Source organism: Miniopterus natalensis, chromosome 1 (genome assembly GCF_054644295.1).
Source record: "Miniopterus natalensis isolate mMinNat1 chromosome 1, mMinNat1.hap1, whole genome shotgun sequence".
NCBI lineage: Eukaryota > Metazoa > Chordata > Mammalia > Chiroptera > Miniopteridae > Miniopterus > Miniopterus natalensis.
The window spans coordinates 13,550,383-13,564,323 of NC_142081.1; positions in this window are offsets into that span (position 1 = coordinate 13,550,383).

Genomic DNA, 13,941 nt, shown 5'->3' on the forward strand with positions numbered 1-13,941 from the left:
AAGGCTCCACCGTCTTTAATTAGGTTCTTAGTAGCAAACAATGCTAGACTTGAAAAGATGTTGAAGATGATGTTATCCAATTCCCTTATTTTGGAGAAAAAAAATTCAAGACTACATACAGGTAATGCTCTATGCTCAAGACCACATCCTAAGTAGCAAAGCTTGGGTCACTCGATTCCTCATGAAATGCTCTTTCCATTCTCCACTGAAATATGTTCTATCTGGAGACCAAGAAAAAAGCTTATTATTTTTATGGAAATTGCTTCATTTTGCCACCTGGGTATCATGACTGGTGAGAGTCACAGGAGCTAAGAAAGACAGATACTGCAGCTCTTTGCACAATGAACAGCTTGATCTGAGTATGTGTGTTTTATGTCTTATTTTTATCAAAATTCCTGGCATTTTTAAAAATAAGTGAATCATGTATGTCTTTGCTGATGGCATTTTAGTGTACAATTCTTGGGAAATCTTGAGATGGCATCACTCAGAAACTTGTGCGGGAGTTGGATTCTTACAGGATGTTCCTCTTTGTGATGTGGCAATGAAGGTGATTTTAACGCAGGAATTGTTGGCAGGTTGAAGCCTGAGAGTGTTAGTGTCAACTTTAGTAACTCTGCATCCTGTGAGGTCTGAATGGGCTCAATTTGCTGAACTGAACAAAGGAACTGAAAATAACTTCATGTTGTTTGTTTTTTCCCAGATAGTCAGAATCGTGTTAACATTAATATATTGCTTCTTTCTTCCCCCCCAAAGACAGACAGACAGACACACACACAAATTCATACATTGCTAGTGAGGCTTAATTATAAAATATGTCAGGTCAAGCAATTATAAAGGTATTCTTTGGGGTAATGAAATATATTTTGCATTTTATACTCTGTGCATTTCTCTACATTCAAATCCCTCCTCTATCAAACCCTATATTCCTAAAAAGGGCAAAAAGTTTATTTTACCTTTGCTTTTTGTCCATGAATAAAACAACTGTCATAATGAAAATCTTTTTTACACCACCCCTTTGCATTCACAAATAACATAAAACCTAAAAAACTCACAACAAGGAAGGACAAAGAGGGAAGCCAGTGCTACATTTTACATGGGCGTTAGTAGAATTCACTGACACTGCTGCTCTTTCTCCCCTCCACCGAGATGCAGAGGGGAAAATATTGAATGGACGACATGCAGCCAGCAGCAGCCTCTCATAAAACTGTTAGTCAGTGTCAGCAAATGAAACTGACAAAGGCGTCTGGATGAAAGATTGAGTAATTATTTTTCTGTGTTAATGGCCCTTTATTTGTGGTTTTTATGCCTGTGTTTGTTAACAGTAATTGCCTCTCCTTTACTGTTTATTTTTAATGAGTCCCTTAAAAATGGAGCACTAACTACTGTAGGATTTATTCTCATTTTGTTTACCATAGAAAGAGCAGTGAACAAAACAGAACTCCATATCCTTAAAGGGAAAGCTAAAACTGGGCACCAGAGAAAGAAAGAAAAAACAAACTGATGCCTTCGGAAGTATGTACTTGGGATTTTTTAATGGAAAAGCAATCCGTGTCCTGCACGGTTTGTGAGCTGGGTCTCGCTAATTCATGGAGATTCAGCCCAATATAACTATTTTTCTGTGTCCTAATTATAGTCTTGGTGTTAGGGTATTGATGGAAGAATACAAAATAGATTGTTTTAGGGCAAAATGGATCACATTTTCCCACACTGTGCAATATTCAAGGTCTTTCCCCTTCGCTACATTATATTAAACTCCCTGAGGTCAGGAATTATCCATGTCACAGTCATTTGGTGTCATCAGGTACTTAGTACATACTTCGTAAGTAATCAGTATTCAATATTTGTTTATTCAGTAAATAAGTAGCTACTGTTAGCTTCTAGACTCAGTAAGTAGAATGATTGCAGTCCCCAAATTAGTGAAGCGTATGTGACATAACTTGTCTAAAATGTAAGCAATTAAATTTATATTGGATATATTTATAACTTAGAAAATGATTGTTTATCTGTATACTGATGTAGTAGCTTCTTTGGACTGTTTTAACAAATTACCACAAACTGGTTGGCTTAAGAGGAATTTATTCTCTCAAAGTTCTGGAGGCCAGACTTCTGATGTCAAGGTATCATCAGGGCCCTATTCTCTCTGAAGGCTCCGGGGAACATGTTTTTCTCGCCTCTTCCCAGCCCCTGATGTTTGCTGGCCACCTTTGGCCTTCCAAGGCTGGAAGCCTCATTGCTCCAGTTTCTGCTGGTTTTCACATGGCCATCGTCCCTCTGCACAGGTCCCTGTTTCTCATTACACGGACACTCAACTTCGGATGAAGATCTGCCTCAACCTCGTATGGCATCATCTTAACTCTATTTGCAGAGAGTCTATTTCCAAATAAGTCTATTTCTTCTCCCTTTCCATCCTTTTGAAGGTATAATTGACAAATCAAAATTTAATATATTTAACATGTACAGCATGATGACCTAATACATTATTGTGAAAGAATTCCTCCAATTGAGTTAACACATCCATCATCTCATATGTTTTATTTTTTTATTTTATTTATTTGATGAAACCATTTAGGTTCTACTTTCTTAGCAAATTTCAATTGTACAATATAGCATTATTAACTATAATCACCATATTTTATGTTAGATCCTCAGGTCTTATTTATTTTATAAATGAAAATTTGTACCCCAACCATCAGCCTCTGACAACCACCATTCTATTTTCTGGTTCTATGAATTTTACTTTTTTTTTTTTTTTTAATATTCTACATATAAGTGATATGTGAAGTATTTGTCTCTCTGATTTATTTCACTTAGCACAGTGCCTTCCAGGCTCACTCCCTCTATTGTAAATGGCAAGATTTCCTTCTTTTTACATGGTTGGATAGCTCCTGTCTTGGCTATTGTGAAGAACACTGCAATGAACATGGGGTGAAGATATGCCTCTGCAAGGTAGTGATTTTATTTCATTCCTACAGGGTGGGCAAACATAGGTTTACAGTTGTTTGCTTGGAAAATAATACAAAAATTAATAAATAATAATACAAGAATAAACTCTGTATTTTGCATACTCACAACTGTAAGCCTACTTTTGTCTCACAGTATATATAAACTCAGAAGTGGGGTTTCTGGATAATATGGTAGCCCTGTTTTTTATTACTCTGAGGAATTGCCATACTGTTTTCCATAGTGGCTGCATAAGTTTACATTCCCGCCATCAGATATGTGGTTTGTAAGTATTTTCTCCCATTCCATAATTTACCTTTTCGTTTTGCTGATGGTTTCATTTGCTGTTGAGAGTCTTTTAGTTTCATGTAGTCCCACTTATTTTTATGTTTGTTTCATTTGCTTCTGGTATAAAACAAACACAAACAAAAATCATTGCCAAGACCAATGTCAAGAAGCTGTTTTCTTCCAGCAGTTTTATAGTCTGCGTTCAAGTCTTTAATTCATTTTGAGCTGATTTTTGTGTGTGGTGTAAGATCAGAGTTCTGTTTCATTCTTTTGCATGTAGATATCCAGTTTTCCCAATACTGGAGAGATTATTGAAAATATTATTCTTCCCCTATTGTATATTTCAGTGCCTTTGTACAAAATTATTGATTGATGTCTGTTTTGGTGCCAGTACCATACTGTTTCAATTGATATAGCTTTGTCATAATTTGAAATCAAAATGTTCAATGACTCCAGCTTTAATTTCCTTTGTCAAGATTGTGTTGGCTATTTGGGGTGCAACAGAATCAGTTGAGTAGTTGTTCATAGACTTTTTCTTTTAATGTATTGTTCTAATAGAATCATACCAGAAGTCGTGTTACATAAAGTAAAAACTAACAATAATAACTAAAAAAAATGATAGTATTTGGTGTGGTGTTTTAGATTGGGGACGTGATGCAGTGAGCACTGACTCACAGTATCCGAAGGGCATGTTTTGGAAAGAATGAACCCAGGGGAAGGATGGACTACGAGCACTCTGTGGGCACTGTTGCTTACAACCAGATTTGGAATAAGAATTGGGAATTAGAGAATTCAAGCTAAGAGCAGGTACATTACCTAGTAGACATGAGACCAGAAAGTATCTGTACATTTCTCAGAAAGTAAAACCTCAACAGCAGCAGTAATGCTAACAGCAGTCATTTTCTGAGCGATTGCTTTATGAGTTGTTCTAAACAAGTTCCACCCATCATATCCTTTAATCCTCACAACCCTATGAAGGACATACTATTAATTTCTCCATCTTTTCTGAAGATCAAACTGAGGCACAGGGAAAAGAAGTTAGTTGATGAAGTTCTGCTAAGTGAGTGATGGAAGAACACATTCAAATTAAACAGTCTGACACCCTGGCCCATGATTTTGATCCCATGTGAGTCTTAGTTGAATTAGAAAAATAGCCATGTTTTGTACTTTTTGGACTGTGGGACACCCAGTCACTCCTATTGATGAGTGGTACAACTCTGAGGGTGGGATGTTGCCCAGCAACAAGTGAGTGCCCTAGATAATTAAGTAAGCTTAAATTTCTTCTGTCAACTTCATTCATCAGATATTTATTTTGTGCCTATCATTCACTAGGCACTCGGAAAACAGAGCTTTCTAAGCCCTGCCTTTCTAGGTGGCCACGTAGTTTAGGAGACCACCTTGCCTCCTAGCCCACGCTCTGACTGAAAATAAAGGACACTCACCATACAGGGTCTCACTGAAAGCTAGACAGCAAAGAAAGTCAGAAGTGACGCGATAACATAAAACCATCAAAATTGCACACAGGACTTAGAATTTAAACTGGATATCCAAAATCTGTATTTAAAAAAAATATTTGAATTAAAGATATGATCGAATATTCTACTTTTGTGTGCTGGATTAAACATAGATTTTATTTTCCTGTAGAAATTATGTTCCTTTCTCACCCCATCCCCCTTAAAAAAATACTGATTTTTAAGATCCAATTAATGATCGGTGTTCAAATGGTTAATGTGTGTTTGACTCAGAATATATCAAGAATAAAAAATATTTTTTTGCAAATGACTCATCGAGGAGAATAGTGCGGTTTAATAAATGTGCCTCCCTATTTAAGTTAAAGCATTTGAGCCAAAATTAGCAGCGTATCTTGTTCTTTCGCCACATCTTAGAATGAACTAAGCCACAGGAGAGATAAGTTTCCTTTGTCTAATTTAATTGCTTTTGGGGAGATGCACCGGTGTAAAGCCACCTGACTGTAAGGGACAAGAGCGAAGAGAGAGGGGTCAAAGTGCAATAAAAGTTGGGAAGTAACAGCGATACAGTGAACAGCTTGCAGTCCCAAGGATACTTTGGGGTACGGTCTCCACCTTGCCCCTTCCCTTTAGAAATAAACTAAGCAACTAAAAGTGGATATCTACCCATTATGTTCTTCATGCAAATAAGTTCATTAGCATCATTTTTGTTGCCAGTAATAACTTTATCTTAGCAAACTATGCCTAGATTATGAAGATATTATCCTCTGAAACGAAGGGGGGGAAGGAAAATGGGTCGTATTTTAATTTGTTTTGCTGCTTTCACATCTAAAAAATGGGGTTGTGTGTGTGTGTGTGTGTGTGCACATGCAAGTATGCACACTTAATTACTTAATCATTTGGAGGGAAAGAGGTGTTGGAAGAGGGTCTCTGCAGGTTTAGCTAGCCCAGAAGGAATTGTCTAACTACTTGAATAGGAGGAAAAGAGAAAGAGGGAAAATGTTTGCTTGAAAAATATGCTTTGAATGCCTTACGTGAGCTGGACCCTATCCAGTTATCTAGATACACCGGGATGAGAAAAGAATAGTTCTTGCCCTCAAGAAACTCAGAAAGAGTAACTTAATGTAGGCAGAATCAAAACTTTCGAGACCAGCTTACATGTCATGAAGTGGCTATGGTAAGATGTAACATAGATATGCGAAGATGAGAGATTGGAAAAATAAATTGGAGCTGATTCTAGAGTAATTTGATTGTAAGACTGAGAATTTAATTACTCTCCTCTCTGTTTCTCTCTCTCTATCTTTTCTATAGCCAAAGAAGTAGTAAGGTCAAAAATCTATATTAAAAGATTTACTTATTTACTTTTCTTATATTTCATCTGAATGTATTTTGTCTTGTCTATACTATAGATGGAATTTTTATGCCTCCCCCAAATTTATATGTTGAAAACATAATCCCCAGGTTGATGGTACTTTGAGGTGGGACCTTTGGCAGGTGATGAGGTCATGAGGGTGGAGCTCCCGTGAATGAGATTTGTGCCTTCATAAAAGAGGTCCTTCTGCCACCACGTGAGGCTACAGCAGAAAGATGGCCCTCTAGGAAGTGGGCCCTTGCCAGAAACTGAATCTGCCATGGCTGTGATCTTGGACTTCCCAGCCTCCAGAACTATGAGAAATAAATGCGTGCTGTTTATAAGCCACCCATTTAGAGTATTTTTACCATAGCAGCCTGAATGGACCAAAACAGTCTAAAATTGGATAGAGAAGAATTTTATAAATATTGTGAAACAGATAAATTAATTTCAGTGCATTCACTATGCACATTGATTTAGACATTTTTATTGTAATGGACATGACACATTTTAAAATCTGCTTTTGCTTGTCTGATTATTAGAAGTGTTTCTAGGCTTGCCATCTCAGATCCTCTTTAACTTTAAGGTTTGAGAGAGAAAATTCTAAACCGTGAGTGAAAATGAGAAATGTGGCCTATGCAGAAGCACTCTGTGGGGCGCTGGGTCTCTGTGGCTCCCATCCGTCCAATTGGGGGCGGGTGAGTCAACAGGGCGGACTGGAGGCTGTGAGGTGATCTTGTGATCTCAAATGAGGACGCATTGGCAGTGTGCCTTCCTTTAGCAAGAAGCCAGCTCTGGGAGTTTGCCTTCCACAGCACTATTTGAATGTGCAAAAACACCGCACCAAACCTGTGCAACAATTACAGCCTTGCAAATCTAGATTTTTCCATTCTTTTTTTTAATTTTCAGATTAAGTCCCAAGTTAAACAATGTGGGCCATTTGGTGGGTACACTCCGCAGGCCCCGCGGCTGGACCAGGGTACTATGCTCTCTGAGTGCAAAACAGGAGGGTTTATGTTTGAATATTTGGTTATTTGCACAGTTTTTTTCTTAACAGGTGAAAACAACAACACTCCTACCTTTTGATTGTGGTTGCTTTTGCATGCGAAGCTTTGCTGGAAACATCTATTCCACAGCCAAAATGCATTGTGGAAAGAGACGCTTAGATCAGTGTTTCTCAACACAACCCTAATTGATTAACTAGTTTTTCGAGCTTTTTTATTTTTATATTTCCAATATGTTGAAGACTCTTTTGTAAAAATCCAATTAAAGTTACTAGAGAGTGAAATAAGAGACACACAAACTATAAGCCCTCAATTTTTCTGTTTTAGATTCAACAGACATATTTTCATTCTGTCAATATGCTATAGAGGTTTCCAGATTCTTCCATGTTCCACACTTAGGTCATCACATTTTGCAGAATGACTCCAGTCGGAGGACCGCACTAGGGGTGTCACAGGCTTAGAGAATTGTTAGAACAGTCAGACAACCCCAGGGAAAATACTACGATTTTAAAAAGAAGGCTATTGATACCGATTTACTTTGTCAAGATGACCATTGTTTCTCTGCGTTAACCCAGGTGCCTTCTAAATTATCTAATAGGAGAGAGATTGCCCTTGAGGCACTGAAGCAATAGCTGTCCATAGAATTCAGAACTGAAAAGCGAAGCGAGTGTTTGTATGTGAGTGTGGGTACGTGTGCATGCGTGTGCACTCACACTCAGAACTGGATCGAACAATGGCCCACAGTCTGGGAGAAAAGTGAAATCTTCACGAAATTTTCAAAAGGAGCATCCAGAGAAACAATACTCTGAAACGTTGGCGATTATATCTCACTATTTCCAAATTCATCTTTGTAAAATTTACAAGTATAAGATAGAATCCATCTTCAGGAGTTTCACTGAGTGATGCTACTTCATCTTTAGAGATATTTTTTCTCTTTTTTCAGCAGCCAGGCTTTCCCTTGTATAAATCCATTCCTCTCTTTTTTTCAAGTTTATATTTCTTATTGAATGATGAAAAAGCCGATAGTCATTTCAATCTCCATTTCTCTCTCCTTTCAAGACAGTGGAACTCCTGATTTTTTTCTGAACAAATGTCTGTTCAGGGTAAAAGCCCTGTTCACAATTGTCCCTTGCTGTCAAGTGTGATCTTGAGATTAATTTTAGACAATGGGATGTGAGCAGAAATGGTGGGGCAGATTCTGGGAACCGTACTTAAAAGACTGCTGGAGATCACGGTTTGTTCTATTTTACTCGTCGGCTTTTCCTAATTTCTGGCTGGAATGAGGAATCCCATCCTTCTCGGGTTATCCTGTGACTGTGGAAGGAGGAATCGCATAGTGTGGGCCAAGGGTTACATGGAGCAGAGTCACTAACATCCAAAATCCCATCTCATCCCCATCTCCGTTTCAGACAGGTTTCCTCTGACATTTTTGACCTGGAAAGAAAGCCGACTCCTGCCTTGTTTAATCGACTGTTACTCAGAACCAAAACTTACCCTAACTGATAGTCATAATAATGGTGGCGTATTACAAGTACACCTCTGTGCTTTCCAACATGCTGGCCACTAGCCACATGTGGTTATTCAGATTTAATTTAAATTAAGTAACATTTCAAATGCAGCTCCTCATGCTTTATGAGTTCAATGGCCCATGGGGCTGGTGGCTGTCCTACCGAACAATGCAGAAGTTGTAGGGGTTTCCCTCATACGGAAATTTCCTTTGGGCAGCTCCTATCTGGAGGGCAAGACCTAGCTTTGTAACCATATAGATATTTACCAAAAAATTTTAATTTCTATATCTTTAAAATTACTTACATTTCAAGTCACCCAATTAAGTGAAATATGCATGTGAGAAGAATAAAACATATATAGTAAATTTGGAGAGAATGAAATGTTTGCAAACAATTACAGGAAACACAAGGCTGGTCCCAGGAGGGGTGGATATAAAGTTCCAGAATAAATCCAGAGCTTAGAATATATATTTCTGAGCCCTTCCACCCCACATCTCCACAAAATTTTCACACTGACTATTTCAGGTGAAAGTAGGCATCAAGGATGCCTCCAGGGAAAAGAAGGGGTGGGGAGGTTAAGACACAAAGTTTAAATATGTATCTTAGTCAGCTCTGATTTTACCTCTAGTAATCTCATTTCCTTTATTTTTCCCTTTCATTTTCTTTTCTTTGTGTTTGAAGTCACAGCTTTATTTTCTATCCAGTTGCTTGGAGCACCTGAGTATTACACCATGCTAAAAACTCCAGAAGCTTGACTATGACTTATTTTCTTCAGTCAAGAGGATGACAAAGACATTTTCACAATGAGAAAATGTGGTGTAATACAGAAAGTTTACAAATTCATTGTTGAAAGTCATTAGCGTGCTACAGTTTTGTTTTCATTTTTTTCCTTAAAAGATGTCCAGACTGCTGCTCCCTTCTTCATATTGAGTAGATTTGCTATTTTAGTTATGCAAGTATATCCTTTCCCGTGAAGCCTGAGTTAATTTTTTTTCAAAACCATTATAGTACATTTTGTTATATAATGTGATTATGAAAATTGAAGACTCGTTTTTCTAGTGAACAAAATTATTTCCCACTCTTTTCTCCTAATTGCAAGGGCAATCACACTGAGCCTCATTCATATGGAAATGTATTAGAGACTTATTAATATGTGACAGGCTCTGTCGTGGAATTCAGTATATAAAAAATTCCCACCAAGGCATGTACTCGTGATTCAAGAGTTCAAAATATTCATTTTCCTTCAAGTCCTCTTCTAGAGCAAGGAGTAATATTTCAATTATCTGAGTGTGCTACCTGTTGCTACATCAGCACTAAGCCACAATGAACCATGGCTTTCAGCCTAAGAAGGTATTGGCCATGTGATATATTGGGAGGTGCACAGGATTCAGACTTGAGTTCAACTCCTGCCTCTTGTTAGTTGTGGAACACGGTTAAGCTCATTAGCCTTCCTGAGGCTCCACAAAATGAAGCTTGTGTTCTTTATCTCTTAGTGGTTTTGTGAAAATGAAGTGAGAAAACCTATGGACTATAATTATCTCCGTCTGCTCAGGCTGCCATGACAAAAATGCCAGAGATTAGGTGGCTTAAACAACAGCAGTTTACTTTTTCATAGTTTTAAAGGCGGGAAGTCCAAGACCAGGGTGCCAGCATGCTCAGGCCTGGTGAGAGCTCTCTTCCTGGCTCACAGGTGACCATCTGCACACTGTGTGCTCAGGTGGCCTTTCCTACGTATAGACGGGTTTTAATCTCAGGCATCCTGCTTTCTGAGGTTGCCTTCCTAGCCCCTGTGCTACCCCGCCTCTTACAGAGTGAAGCACTGTGTTTGGTACCCTAGAGATTAGTAGCTCCTTATTTGTTGTTCACGTGTTTAGGAATCAAGGGCTACAACAAGGCGAGTTGCAAGCATAATATCGCATGTGAATGCTTTTGTTTTGTTTTTGTTGTTGCTTATGTGCCTGATTTTCCCTTTTTAGTGTTTAAAAACACTTAGGGAGACTTGTGGATAGGATCGGATATGGCTTGAAACTAGCAACCTTTTTTTGGATCCTGGTTCTGTCCTTACTTGTATGACCTTGGGAAATTCCTATGTTTCCCTCTGTCTCAGTTTTCTTTGTTTACATTGAGTTACTATATTTAATTTCCAACTTGTAATGTACCACACAATGACGACTGCAAAGAGGATTCTCTCCAGTGCCAAGCATTTACAAAATATTAGCTTACACATCTAAAATCTATTTCAAAACTCATTTAATGAGTGCGTGATCAGTGCCCAATGCTATTTATCTTCCCAAATTTCTTATGTATTGATTCCACTTCCCTCTTTTAACAAGCTGGAACTAAGACTGGTGAGCTGCATGACCTGCCTTCAGGACTATAAGATAAAAACTTGAAGCACTGACTTATTGGGCTGCTAGATAAAATCTGGCTTCTTCTGGATTCTTGAATTCATATTTATGGACTACACATCTTCAATATGTTAAAGAACAAAGAAAAAATGTCAGATGATTTCAGTCCTGTGTTTTTGTATCCTACCAGATTATGCAACATCTAACCCACCTATCAGAAAAACAAGTCAGTGGGGTTCTGTGTTGATTCTTGGCTCCCACCAAGGGGAGCTGTGCTTTTAAAAGGAATGATTAACTATCTCTCCAACCCCACCCCTTGTAAATGTGCTGTTGCATCTACCAAGAACTCAGGAACATAAATTCTCTCTTATCAGACTTCCTTTCTAAACACACATTGCAAAGAACTGCTAATTTCATTTTCTTTCTGTTTAGTTTCATTTCTTCCCTCTTGGAGTTTCTGTTTAAAAAAGCTTTTAACAGTCTTTGGTTGCATATGGTGCATATGCTGATGGCATGGGCAGGCCGGTTTGACTAAAACAAGAATAAAAATAAACCACATGGAACTAAACTCCAAACTTTTTGGGAGGTCCTCAGCGGTGCTGCTTTTTTGGTCCACGTCAATAATTCCCGTTCGGAAACCAGGAATGGAATCCTCCCAAATACATAAATACAGTAAGAAAGATGGCATTGTTCTCGACATCAGAGAGTCTAACTAGACCTCCGAGTTCTGGAAAGTTCTTCATCTTATGAGATTTGCAGGCTCTTTGGATAAACAAAAACCTTCAGCAAAAGATGAAAATCGCTGGATGCGATTTGTCCAAGGATGAACTTGACAATTTATTTCTGACATTATATTATAAAAAGATAGATACTAAACATAACAGGGCACCTAGCAAGGAGTCAAGTCCCCAAACCCAAATATTTAAATCTCAGCTACTCAAGAAGCCACGGAAAGAAAATAAAATTTTCTAGTGAAATCCCTTCGGCATTGTCTTCCTGCGGAATGTTTTCAAAACACAGCGAACAGTTTATATCCTTAGGGATCACTTTTCTCTAGTTGCTTTGTACATTTACACATGTCCAGCTACGCACTGGAGGAAATTCATGCCGTGCATCCAGGTTTGGATTCACGCGACTCGCCAGGCGGGTTGAAGATGTGACTATGGAATGCGTTGGTGTCTGAATGACATTTCGGTCTGCAAAGGGGCAGGAGAGGAAAAGCACAGGAGAAAGGAGAGAATCTGCGCTGAGTGGCTGCACTTGCGGATCTCCCGGCCTCTGCTCCTTGCTGCTGCAGCGGGAATCAGCCAGGAAACCCACCCAGCATAATTGTGTGCGCACAGAGGGGGGGGAACAGAAACTGGGGCGTGTTCTCCACAGTTTATAATCATGATGGTGTGATGAAACGAGAGTTTCAATGACACGTGTTACCTATTTGAGAGAAGTCTCCGTGTCTCCCACTACGTCCCAGTCAATCACGGACGTGACAGAGGCTTCAAAGAGGAGCTGGGACCTGGCCTTCCAGTGAAGGGACTTGAGACTGTACCGAGGATGAAGGCAGTGAGGAGGTTGCGCCAGGAACTGAGAACTGTGTGAATAAAAAGGGAAATGCAAGTTATATGCAGGATATAGGAAGGAGAGGACTTCCAACTGAATTCTGGTTTATCTAGGACAGGCTTTGCAAACTCAAGATGTCTTCTGGGGCAACAGTGCTGATGTAAATGAGAAGAGCAAGCCAGGAGAGTACTTTCCCAAAAGTACACACTTCAAAAAGGAATTTGTTTATCAAACAAGTACAGATATTTTTCATTTCCAAAAAGAAAGAAACAGCATCTTCCCTGTTGTATTTTCTCTTTTTCTTTCTGTAGCATGGGCACAAAGAAATATTTCTCCTTTAAAAAAAAGCAACAGTGTAGGCCCCTGGGGAAACCTTCATCAGGAGACCCTGGAGAGCACAGAGGGGCCCACCTGCTGCATGGTCTCCTGCTCCGTGTGCGAGGGGCAGCTGCTACTCAGCTCTGGCTATTGTGACTGAGAGACAGAAACTCACATCTGAGCTTTCGTGTAAAAGCTCTCGGTGCCTTTATTGCTGGCTCCATCTTTGTTAAACACTGTGCAAGCCAAACCATGCACATCTATACATAAGAATGCCCCCGTCAGCCAACAGAGTGCAGCTTCTGAGAATGAAGAGAAGGAACCCACAGGATTGCAAAGATAAGAACTTTTAGGAAATGGATGGGATTAGTCTTTAGGTTTCAGTACCGGGTTTCGGATCCAGGCTCCTCCACAGAGCCCAGATTTGATTAATGCCGTAAATGTTAAATCCATTCTATTTGCATAACACGTTCTCTGAAGCATTTTCAATTGGAACTGGTTTTGTATTTGAGAAGGAAGGAAGGATGTGTTCCAGCGAGCTGAGGTTTCCTTCTGTGAAGAGCTGCTTGTCCAGAGGCTTGACAAATACCCGGTCAGGCCTTTCAGCTTTTTTTCTCTGTGCCGAGTAGGTTCCAGGAGAATAGATCACTTTTATTGCAGCATGCGATATTTAGATAATAAACTTTTAAACTTTATTTATTGGACTACACAAACAAAACCGTTACTTTCTTGGCTATCACCAATACCTTATCTAGTGGGAGAGATAAAAAGTGATGTCAGTAAGAAATTTTAAAGAGCATTTGATACTTGGAAGAAAGGAGTAATCGAATCACCTAGTATTTATTTCCTCCTGTGCCTGGAATTAGAATATTGATTGATACTGGCTCCTACCCATCTCATACCTAAGCATGTTGTCTCATTGTGTGTGTGTGTGGTGAGCTCTAAATAATTGTTTCCTTGGTGTTAGAGAAACAGATTTTACTGCCTGAGCAGAAAATATCTGATAATTGCAGGAGATTTCAGAAGGACGGCAAGAGGAGAGAAAAAAAAAACACAAAAAAAACTTTGATGCTGTAATATTTGAAACTGACTGATTACTAGATAATTTATGAGCAGTTATCTTCATTTAAATATAGATTTGACAAATGAGGAGTATAT